At 36.1% G+C, this 8113-nt stretch overlaps 1 long non-coding RNA gene across 1 annotated transcript in view; it reads right to left on the minus strand.

Moving 5' to 3' along the window:
• The window catches only part of LOC147915275 (uncharacterized), a 156092-nt gene that overhangs the window by 110396 nt on the left and 37583 nt on the right, over positions 1-8113 (minus strand). The gene's annotated exons all lie outside the window — the stretch shown is intronic.

Genomic DNA, 8113 nt, shown 5'->3' on the forward strand with positions numbered 1-8113 from the left:
TTCTTTTGTTATTAGAGAATAGTATATTTGATTGCCAAATCCCTATTACAAATACTAAAAAGTGCAGTGGAAATAAAAATTTTAAAATGAAATTGGAAAGAATACCAATTTCTTCCTTTTGTTGTTTTTTTAATGTTGTATTTCACATTAAAAAAATAAGCCAGAGAGAATTGAATTTGAAAGTCATCATTGAGCATTTCTTTAGTTAACGAATTAAATAATCCTATCTCAGATCTATCTTCCACAGTATCTTCACTTTTTTCAAAGTAATGCTTTTATTTACCTTTCTAATACACAAACTAAAACACATAAAAGGCAACCAGCTCTCTTTTCCAAGGTTACATATCTGTTAAGCACATGGCTAAGAACTATACACGCTGAATCTTGATACCTGACGTGTTTTTAAATAGTCAAAGACTGTTGAACTAAAATCAAAGCAATGTTCGACTCTGGAGAAGTTGGGAGGGTTATTAAGAAAACAGTGTTTATGTGTAACCATTATGTACAAAAAATATCTAGACTTTGGGGTGAAAAACAAGATGTACAACATTTTACGAGCCATTTTTTCAGGAGAGTAATACTTGTGTTGACTGGGAAAGTTTTATATAATATTATCTGAAAAAGAAGTGGAATCTGGAGAGCACAGCACTAGCCTGGATGTTAGACTAGTTTGTTCCTTAACTGTGTTGTTTTAGTGAAGAAAAAAATATGTCCCAATATTATCAGTTACGTGAAGATATCAAAATAGTGACATATACCATAAAGGAACATCAAAAAAATTCCTAATACTAATTCCCCACTTTATCAATAATAAGCCCGGTTGGCCTTGGCATCAGTTTCCCTCACCTCCTCATATGAAAAATCAAGATAGTTGGACTTCAAGAAGTTACAGGGAGCTAGGCCTCAGGAAAGAATTTGTTAAAAATTAAAGATGTCAATGGGGCCAGCCCAGTGGCAGAGCACTTAAGTTAGTGCACTCTGCTTCGGTGGCCCAGGGTTTGTGGGTTTGGATCCCAGGTGCGGACCTACGCACTGCTCATCAAGCCATGCTGTGGCAGCATCCCACATACAAAATAGAGGAAGATGGGCACAGATGTTAGCTCAGGGACAATCTTCCTCAAGCAAAAAGAGGAAGATTGGCAACAGATGTTAGCTCAGGGCCAATCTTCCTCACCAAAAAAAAATATATATATATATTAAAGATGTCTAAAATTAGAATAGGCTGCCTTGTGAGACAAACTTTCCCAGCTTTCCCCCTCAGGACAATGTTCAAGCAGAAAATTTGTATCATCCCTTCTGTTAGAGCCTGTTTCTATTACGACAATGTAACCAATTGTTTTGGTTCTCTAATGAATGTATTTGGCCCAAGGACATTGTAAAGAGAAATGTGACAGTTGTATGACTTTCCCACTTTTCCATATGGTTGTTTCTGGACTAACCTGCAGGTAGCCTGATAACCCATGTGTCCAAGCCAATAACCAGCTCAGGAGCTAGAAATGGGGCAGCGGATGTCAGAATAGAGTCTTCATAACGACATAGAATTTGGACCACCGCAAGCTCAGGGGAGCTCCTTTCCCTGCTTTGACTTAGAGACCACTCTCAATTACCTCTCTGGTTATACAGTGACTGTGTGTTCTTTATGCTGAGGGCTATTTTATTCATCTTCGTATCCCCAATGCCTACCATAGTATCATTCTTACAGTGGACACACATTGTTTGAGGAATGGATAAATGCATGATTGAAGGAGGCCTCTCTAAACTATAGCCCCCACTGCCCCCCACACACAGAGTGCCTCTATAATGCTAGTCACAGAGGAAACTGTGAAATACAAGACATTTTCCTCCCCTCAGGAAAATTTTATGAACACACACACACGCAAAAGCTATTTAAACAATATAACCTCATACGTAATTGTTAAACTGAGTGGTCTAGACCTGCTCTGTCCAATATGGTAGCCACTAGCCACATGTGGCTATTAACTACTTGAAATGTGGTTGCTCTGAATTGAGATGTGCTGTTAAGTGTAAAATATACAACATATTTTGAGGACTTTGTATGAAATAATGTAAAATATGTCACTAATAATTTTTATGTTGATTATATATTGAAATGATAGTATTTTGGATATATTGGATAAAAAATGTACAGTTAAAATTAATTTTACCTTTTTAACCATTTTTAATATGAAGATTAGAAAATTTAAAATTATATATGTGGCTCATATTTGTGGTTCTCATTATATTTCTATTGGATAGTGCTGGCCTACTGTTATATTATTAGTGGAAGGCAGTGTGAGTCAGGAGTGAGGCAGGCAAACAAAGCTTCATGGACTAGGTGAGATTTGAGCTGCTTTTTAATAAGTGTAGATGAGCCAAAGGGAGATATCTTTGATTTTCAGACCAGCATGAGCAAATGCAGGAGCCATTACAGCATTTACGTGGGGGCAGTGGACACACTGGTTTGTCTGGAATGACAGCTTGCGTTGGAAAATGTGGACATGAGTTGGACAGGCAGATGAGGGTCAGATTGAAAAGTGCATTCTGTGAAGACTAAGGGAATCCTTCTGGAAGTGGGGAGCCACCCAGAGTTTTGAAATAATGTGGTGATGGGAAAAAAAAAGCAATGTTTTTAAAAGCATTGTCAAGTGAGAACGCACATCTTTTGTTGTTAAAGGTGGGGTCTGAAAGTTGGATGATGTGTTTGGTGGTTTGGAATTAATTCCATCATCCTATGACCACACACAGGTTGCCTATAGAGGTGAGATGTAATCGCAAAGTCATAGACTTCAATTTATGCCTGTGCCACTGACTCACCCCAAGCCTTGATTCCTCCACTGTCAAATAAGAATAATCATAGCCCCCCTGCCTAATTAGAATCGCCACAGTGAGACTAGAGCAGCAATGTGTGCAAAAAGTGCTTTGAAAAATATAAAGTGCTTTGTATTTTTAAAATACAAAGACTAATTCTCATCATTTGTAATATGTGAGTAACAGGGATGATTCTTAATAACTTCTTAATATTCTGCCTTACTATTTTAAATAATCACCAACACCAGTTTTAACAAGTCAAGAAAGGGACTACATTTTTCTTGAACAAAAGAGTATGTCAAAAACCATCATGAGAATCATTTTTTGAAAACTGACAGAAAGAACAAAAGCTATATTTTAAATGAATATAATAGTGGATGTGGAAAAATATATTTTCCAACTTGGAGCTTTACTCAAAATTTCAGCTGTTCAGTCTTCTAGATTAAGGAGGGGAAGGCATGGGGAACACCCACCTATTGTTGAAGAAAAATGTAATATTTAGCAGTTTCCTGTGCTTGTTTGATCCATTTGGCACAACATAAAATAAACATTTTGGGGAAAGGATTTATGATTGAAAAATGCTTATTTTCAGAGATTTAACGTTTGAAAACAATGTTTGTCTTCAAAGGAGACCATTGTTCAGTATTTTACACTCCTGGACAATAAGCTATTTAATTTCATGTTACTACATTACCTAAAAATTTACTCATTCCAAACCTAACAGAGACATTTGAAATCCACCGAGTTTTAAAGCACATTGTTATAAAGAAAGAAGTATTAGTAGTGCTGGAAAAAGAGAAAGAACTAGTTTAAATATCAAATTTTGAGTGAGAACATGTTCTAAATATAGCAGAACTATCTTCAACCACCTTCTTCCATAGAACAACCAAAAAGCAAATTTTTAGGAAAAGAATTGTAGGCTAAATGACCCAAATTTTTAAAAGAAGGAAAATCTTTAAGGTATCTTTTCTTCTCTTGATGATGAAACAATCCAGTTTCCAGTGCTAATAAGTATATGAAAATAAATTTCCTTCTGATCCTCTCCAGGAGAATCCTCTGATTCCAAAATCAGAATAACTTTGTCAAGTAATTCTGGCCAGACCTGCCTGAGTTGGGCAGAAGTCAGGAAAGATGTAATTACTTCAACCAATGACCACTCCCACTTACTCAATACCTGAAACTGGTTTTCATTTGGTGCCAGAACATCAGTGCCCATGAGGTTTCTCATAAACCTCTTAGTTTTTGTCTCTTCCTTTCCAGTTAAGAGTCAATCTGGATAGCCTAAGGTGAGGACTTGATTTGGGAAATTCATCACAAGAAAATTATACAGGAAATTAGTTACTACTCATAATTATACTATGCATAATTGAATCTGTCTAATATGCATATGTTTCTTGCATGGCCACTGTGCAGTTGGCCGGGTTGTATACTGCACAACTCCAGGAGGTTCATTCACATAGACTGCAATGTGAACAGCGCCCCCTGGAGTTGTGCAAGAAGCAACCTACACAATTGTACAGTGGAGGACTGGTTCTAATCTCTTTCTGATGCTCAAGAAAGAGAAAGCTCTTATGTGCATTGACATGAATAATAATAAGAGGTCACTTCATATCAAAGTGGCTTACACCTTTTTTTTAAGTTTGATGACAGAGTGATTAACATTTGTTAAGCACTTACTGTGGGCTAGGGCTCATCTATGTGCTTTAGACCTATTAATTCATTTAATTCTCACAACAAACCTATAAGGTAAGTAGAATTATTACTCCTATTTTTTTTTTTTTTGGTGAGGAGGTCAGCCCTGTGCTAACATCTGCCAATCCTCCTCTTTTTTTTTTTTTGCTGAGGAAGACTGGCCCTGGGCTAACATCCGTGCCCATCTTCCTCCACTTTATATGGGACACCGCCACAGCATGGCCCGCCAAGCAGTGCGTCGGCGCACGCCCGGAATCCAAACCAGCGAACCCCGGGCCACTGCAGCAGAGCACGCGCACCTAACCGCTTGTGCTGCCAGCCCAGCCCATGTTATCTCTATTTTATAGATGTGGAAACTGAAAGATTAAGTAACACTACCAAGTTATACAGCTGGCGCATGGGGGGACTGAGATTTAAATTCAGGATCCAGTGTCCAATTTTGTATTACTACACTTGACTGCATTCTACATAGCATTTAAAATGAGCATTTGAGAATACTCACAGGTATTTATTTTTCTTAGCATCTCTATCTATCATAATACAAGGCTTAATTTTCTAAATTAATTGAGTTCACTCCAAAAATCAGTTAGTGAAAATTGAATTGTCCCAAATTAAATAATAATTTCCATGTAATTAAACACATATCATTTTCGTTCAATTAAGGAATTTGCTTTGATGAATACAAAGTCTATTAGAATGTTTTGGGGTTTTTAAATTTAAATTTTAAAAAGTATATATACATAGAGAGAGAGAAAAAGCTATGAGATATCATAAAAGATAAATCACTCATTTCTTCTGAATTGTACATACATAAGTTACTCAAATATGTACTGAATGACTTCTATGATCTGACACATTAATAATCACCATATCTAACCAATTATAAAAATGATATTACCAACCTATACATATTTCAAGACTTCTTTTCCAAAAATAATTAATAAACATAAAATCATGTTTGAAACTTTAACAATTTCTTTCAATTACCTAACTCATTCTACAAATTCCCCAGAGGGTAGTGGGTGCAATCCACTCTTCTCCCATTCTAGAGTTGAGAAAAGTGGCCACACCCTAGGCCGGTGGGACCAGCTCCCTGGATCTAATGCATAGTCTGTCCCTCCCCACATTAAAGCTTGAGGTAACTCTAAACAAAATCTTGGCCAAACTAACTAAAATAGCAGCTGTTATCACAAGTGGTTTTTAAAAATCTAGTCACCCACATCCTCACAATTTGTTTATTGTGTATCTACCATATTCAATACTTAATGATATAACGATATACATTTTAATTAGCAAACAGGGCATATGGATATCAAATTAGTTTATTTTGCATGCTGTATTACTAATTTAATAATCTGATTTGCTTTCAATACAATATTTCTAATTCTTATCTATACCAAGGTATTTATGCCACATTAATGCTTTAAAAATCATATAATCAAAATAACCAGGAAACAGGAGAAAGAGAGAAAAGTATAGGAATTCTCAAGATAAGGAGTGCTTTCTTTGCCTTGGTATTTCTAATACAGGCCTACTAAAAGAGACAATTTAGTTGATTTATATTGTCAAGAAACTATTGGAATATTTACTAAATATTCAAAGTAATTAATTATATTAGCAAATTAACTAACCAAATTAAGTAGCCACATATAAGTATTAACTAAAATAAGTTTTTAAAAAACACTATCTTAAATAATGTAAGGCTATGATTATATTTCTAAATATCTAAAGAGATTGCAACATGCAGAAGTGTTTCTTACTAACTATGCCATATTCCTAGAAGCACCAAAAAAATCACATTTTCACAATATTCCCTAAAATTAGGGAACATTCTTGGTGGTCCAACTTCAAAAGAGAGGATGGGAAAGAGTAAAGTTTTAGACTGAATAACTCCTTCAAGAGTTCTGATTCTACAAAAAGATTGAACAAACAAGAAAACAACTGTGTGCCATGTCCATTCTCCATAATTTAGGGTTTGTTCTCCCTTTGCTTCCCAGGAAAACAGAAATTGTGTCTCCACCTCTGTTAGAAGAATCATTCTCTGTGGGACTAGTACCAACATGATTCATATTTTCTGGATGACTCTCCCCAGTTTTCCTGTAAAGGGGAGCGTGCCTGGTCCATCCCTCCCTTCACGTGTGGCTGAGTCGTTCTTAAGAACTAAGAAGGGCGTAGCCCAATTGTTAGATTGCTCCGGTCTTCTCTTCCAAGTAACTCATGATATTGTTTAATAAAGAGCAGCAAAGCTGTAAAATCATTTTGAGACCTGTTAAAATCACATGTAATGGTTCTTTTTTCATGACAATTTGAACACACACCCTTTGAAATAAGGATTCCAGTGAAATTTTTAGAATGGAGGAGTCCTGGCTTCCTACGTCTGATATAGTTACTGCTTGGTTCAGATTCGGACTTGCCCCTTTATTGTAACCTTCCAAAATAAACAGTGTAATAAATCTACAGTATTTCAGAAGTAACCTCAGCCTTCGGCCAGGTAGAAATCTAAATTGACTTTTATCATATAACTTTCTTGCTACCACTAGTTTTTCTCTATTTATTGATGCCAGCTTTGGTTGGAATCTAGTGTAGTGGTGATGCACACGCTTTGGAGTCAGGCTACTGAGGTTCAAACCCTGGCTCTCCTAGGGCTGTTAGCTGGGGCATAGTATCCACTCTCTCATGTCTCCATTTCTTCATCCATAACATAGGGATTATAATAATAGAATCTCCTTCAGATGGCTGCTCTAAGTATTAAACGATATAATGAGTATAAAGCTGCGTAAATAGCAACTGACAAAAAAACCATAATGAACGTTAGCTACTGTTATTACTGTAATTTTTTTTTCTGATTTATTTTTCTCAATCTTTTCCCTACCAGATTCTCTTTAGATCAGATAATCAGTGGGTCAGCAAATAGATGTTAAACATCTGCTGGGGACAGGTATTGCAAGGGTTGCAAAAAAAATAACAATATAGAAGCACTGATTTGGAAAGTTTACAATTCTCTTGGCTTAACACCATAATGCACATAAAACAATAAGAAATAATAAATCATGGAAAACTATTATGGGCTAAATTGCATGGTACAGAATATGTGTTGTACAAACTCAGAAAAGGAGATATCAGTAAAGACAGTTTCATGGATATTGTTGGAACTTGAATTGATCTTAAAGGATGAGTAATACTTATCTGGGTGAAGGGGAAGGAAGAATGAATTCCAGGCAGAAAACAAGGTGGAAAATGACACAGATGAAGGTCCCGTATGCTCTTGAGAAAGCAAAGACTCTAACCTGCCTGACTTCACTCTATCCTCATTTAATTTCTTCAGATCAGTATGAAAATTAAGCTCAATATTTAAATTGAACTAATAGGGCAGAGATGAGCAGATCCGTGTCCCAAAGCAAATAGTATTTATGAGTGGAATGGCATATCCACATCTTTTATGTTCCATTCTTTAAACCAGACTAGTTCCGTTCCATTCTCTCCACTCTTGTACAGCTAAGAAAATGCCTTACCCAGTAATTGCAGCCAGCTAATACAAGATTGCCTTTGTACAAGTCAGTTGAGTAGGTCATGGTTTTAAATAATCCCCTATGATCCTTTCTGAAGCTTATCA

The sequence above is a fragment of the Ceratotherium simum genome, chromosome 14 (assembly GCF_057802395.1).
Source record: "Ceratotherium simum simum isolate JZ-2026a chromosome 14, ASM5780239v1, whole genome shotgun sequence".
Classification (NCBI taxonomy): Eukaryota; Metazoa; Chordata; class Mammalia; order Perissodactyla; family Rhinocerotidae; genus Ceratotherium; species Ceratotherium simum.